Below are 4848 nucleotides of genomic sequence, written 5' to 3'. Positions count from 1 at the left end.
AAAAAATATCACTCGTATATCAGTCATCTATGATCCATTTTCCATTTTATCTGAAGTAATTGCGTAAATTTATATGGTTATTGTAGTTGTGTATACGCATTTTTATTTGTTCCTTTTTTTTATTTTTTATTTTTTATTGCATTTCCCAAGGATAAAGGAAGAGAGTAGAAGGTTGTTGTAATGTAAGGAAAGATTTATTTATTTTTATAAAAAAATTATTTTAATAAAATAGATAATCTACTATGAGTGTTTTTGGAAAATAGTCATGTAAAATAGAAAAAATAAGAGCATTTACATCAGCTCATGTAAAAAATTCTGTTTATGTTAGTATAATAAAAACTTACTTTTTCTATTTTATATTCCCACTTTTCAAAATGACACATAAAAATATCTATTTTATATAACATTACATTATAATATTAAATTTTCTTGATTTTTTTTTTTTTTTTTGTTTTTCTTTCCTTACATACAATAACCACTATCAACTCTCTTCCTTCGGCTTCAAGATACATAAAGAATGAATAAAAAATTATATGCAAAATGAATAATGTCAGTGTAAATTTACACAGTTACTATAACAACTTTGCAAATTTACCCATTTTTAGCTTGACTGATGTGAGTGATTTTAGAAGTTGAATAAGTAAAATTGATACCTTTTTTTTTTTTGCATTGATTGATGCAAATGCTCTAAGCTTTTATGCTAAAATAGACAACAGAATAGATAAATGAAATTTTAGCCCAAAAGTCGAAGGTGTGCAACAAAAACCCGTACCAACTTGGAGTCAGGTGTTTCCTCAAACTCAAGTTTTGATATATATCAATGTAATTAGAGGTGTGTAGCCAACTCGTTGATCCGTCAAAACTGACCCAACCCACCTGGTTAGGTCGGTTTTTAGGGGTTGAATTGGGTTGCCATTTTTTTTTGTGCTATGGGTTGAGTAAGCTTCGAGTCAGGAGATTCACAAATACACCAAATCCAACTCAACCCATCTACATTTAATATATATTTTAAAATATATATTATATCTTTTTCTTAATTCTTTTACTCCTCAACCTGACCCCATGCACACCCTTAAATGTTATTACAAACATTTGAGTGTCTCAATAACCAAGAGTCTTGCACCTTAATTGACACTTTCTAGTCTTTTCGATTGAGGCATGTTTAGAGTTCAAGTCCTCCCACCCCTAATTACCGAATTATAAAAAACAAAAAAAAAAGTTTATAAACACTTTTCCTTACTATTAGAGCATCCCCATCAATATGTGCATAAATGTGTAAAATAGAAAAAGTAACTAATTTTACACATTTTGAGCAAAAAAACACCCACATCAGTGGGTGTAAACTTGTGTAATTTTGCACAGTTACTATAGCATGTGTATTTAATATCTTAATAATTTTTCTCTCTCCTCTCTGTACCTGACTCACCTCCCTCCTTTTCTCATTTCATCAGAAACTCTCTCAGGCGCATGACTCTCTCTTTCTCTCATCTCATCAATCATTCTTCTTCTAGCTTCCGCCACCGTTCTCTCTTCTCTCTTCTCCCTCAGTGCCTCTCTGAATCTCTCTTCTTTTTGTACTTTGTGGCTATGGTTGTTGTTTGGGTCGGGCTGGTGGTGTTTGGATCGATCATTTGGGTCGGATCATGGGCATCTTTGGAGATCGGCAAAGCAACAACAGCTACAGTGACGATGAGGTGTTTGGTGGTGTTTTTATTAGGATCCGATTCTACAGCAACGATGGGTCAAGCGTTGCTCTTCAGACTCATGCTTTGGAAGTGTTTCTATTAGCAGCTACAGCATCGATGATCGAGTTTGAGGTCTGAGGGTGGTGTTCTTCAGATTTTCAGTAGTGGTGGTTGGTTGGTTGGTTGGTTCAGTGGTATGGGTGTAGTTGTTTCGATTTGGGTATGGGTATATGATTGTGATTTGTTCCAATTTGGGTATGGGTATGTGTTTGTTTCGATTTGGATGTGATGATGTGGTTGTTTTAAATTTTTTCCGATGGGTTTGTGGTGAGTGGTGGAGTGGTAGTTGTGTGGGTGGTGTTGGGCCTGTGAGAGAGAGTACAGTGTTAAATAAATGAATATTTTATTTGAATAAATGTGTATAATAGACAAATTGATGTGAGTGTTTTGTAAAAATAAGTGTAAAATAGAAAAAATAAATTTTAGATGTGCAAAGGATGCTCTTAATGTAGTTGCCTAGTTGTTGTGGCACTATGGATTATATCAAAGATTGTACCAGCATGAAAAATGAATTCAACAAAATTAAAAAAGGCCATACACATCCACTTGTAAAAGCTATATCACTATGATTATCCTTGAAAGAAAGAGAACATTGTATAGGATGGAGGCTCCAACCCCCACCATTGAGTCATTTGTGAGGTAACAAATATGTAAAATGCCAAAACTCTTTTAAAAAGGAAAAGAAAAGAAAAACCATCATTAGTTTTTGTTTCCCCAAAAAGATAGGAGGCAATTTATGCTCCTCCCTTAAATTTTTATGTGATACTTGATCTCTGTAATTAATTTCAAGTAGCATGTAACACATGCATACGCATGAATATATTTAAAATTAAACATAATTTTTATTATAAAAATATAAATAATTAGTCAAATTATTATTATTATTATTTTAAAAAAAGTAAACATAATTAGTCACATTTTAAAATTTTTATTTAAATTTAATACTACTTATTGATCATTTTTTATAAAATTTTTAATAAGATAAAACATATAGTGATTTTTATTGAGTATATGTGATTAGTTTTTTTTTAATTATTTTAATTTTATAGTTCATCAATATTAGATTCTTAGTATTTTGCACTCATTAACTCACTTGACACAAAAATTTAAAAACTTAAATGGACACGACACAAATTAAGTGGATAATTATAGTGTGATACCCACATAATTTTAGACACATGATGCAAAATTAGATTCTAATTTCAAATTCTAATTAAACTTTTTTTAAGCTTTGCCTATTCATATAAATATAGATGATGAGAAGGTCTAATTGCAATTTTATCGTTTGTGAAATAATGATTCTAAAGAGATTAGACCATAGGATGAAATTAAGCAGTCACCAACCATTTTTTATCAAATGTAATTTAGTTTAAGCTTAGTGTTTACCCCCTAAAAACAACACATCAACCAAACATTTAATAAATTATTAAGCAAATCCAATTATACAAAAAAGAAAATATCAAATCAATATTAGAAATAAGAGTAAGTATCGTATAAGACAATCTCATGAAATCTATGTCTTAATGACATGTGGGTCCCACCTGTCTTATAGACCATGAACTAAACATAAAAAATAAAATAAAAATTGAACTTTTTTTTTTGGGATGTCTTACCAACCCATACAAATATTTATATGCAATTACCCTCAATACTATATTTGCTTCTATATACATAAATGAGTATACTGATTAGTGACTAGTTTAATTAGAAATAAATTAAAAGAACATGCTTGTGTATATAGAGTATACTGAGTAGTGAGTATACATAGTATTTTTAATTAGAAATTGAAACTTGATAGTTACTTGTGTATGTTGAATATATACATTTTTTATGCTAAGTATACATTAAAAAAATTAGAGTCGATAGTTCTTTTATGTATAATTATGTGAGTTAGTATGCATTTTATGCTAAGCATACCATTTTGAACAAATATTAAATATATTTGTATTCAAGATATGGATCTAGAGATGAAGGTTGTTTGCGCAAATCCTTATTCGGCCGAGTTCATTTAGTTTTCAATAGTCTCAGGTTCTAGGATTTCTAAACAATTATATATTCTCGATGCATTTACCAAGAACGTTATATTACAAGGCATAACGCTAAGAAGAGAACCGTTTTGCTGCACATGAACTATGACCTCTTTTTAGAGGATTGGTTGAAAGACTCTTAAAGTTGGTCAACTATCCATAAGGATTGGGGTCTAAACCCTCCGTGTCTTGTAGCTTCTTTGCTTATTGAAGCAATTTTAAAGGTCGTTGCTAATTTCCTTTATTCTAGTTAAATTCATGGTGGACTTCAACATCTTGAGAATTATTTGATACAATATGATATCGAGAAGAATGACAAAATCTTGCTGATTCATGACAAAATGGATGATAGTACATCCAGAATGGAGGAAAAGGGGTGTCTTATATAATTTTTGGCCAAGTTCTTAAAGGAGTGGCCGTAGAAAATTATCCAAAAGATCTCAAGTGGTTACGCAATTCAATTACCGATTGTCATGGGAGCAATGATTGGATACGTATTATCAAACATCTTTCCCTTTGGAATTATAGTAAGAGAAATGCTTTTATTGTGCAGGTTAGGATGTTGTTTTTGAACTCCTAGTTAAATGTTGTTACTGTCATTTCTAATGAACTCGACTTTCTAGATGGACTTTTTGATTGGCAATCAAAAATTCCTCCCAAGATTCCCTAACAAGACTTTCTTTATACTGAAGGTAGTGTAATTTACTTCGATGAACCAATTTATGGAACATCAAGTAGTGTAATTTACTTCGATGAACCAATTTATGGAACATCAACAGAAGAGTTCCTTCGACATGTTAGAAATTTCGTGATCCATTTTAAGAACAGTTTGAATGATCCAAACCTAGCTAGCGACTAGCATTTACCTCATCAAATTTACCAGAATGAAGAATATAATGAACTCATGCTTTTCAAGTTTTCTGGAGAAACAATTTCTCCAGAAAACTTGAAAATGAGCTCATTATATTCTTCATTATGGTAAATTCAATGTGGCAGAGGCTTGTCAATTACTAGATCTAGATCATTCATACTCTTCTTAAAATGGATTAGGGCTGTCCAAAATGATCCAAGACATG

This window comes from Quercus lobata, chromosome 12 (assembly GCF_001633185.2).
Source record: "Quercus lobata isolate SW786 chromosome 12, ValleyOak3.0 Primary Assembly, whole genome shotgun sequence".
NCBI lineage: Eukaryota > Viridiplantae > Streptophyta > Magnoliopsida > Fagales > Fagaceae > Quercus > Quercus lobata.
Note: the sequence above shows the minus strand (reverse complement) of the source record.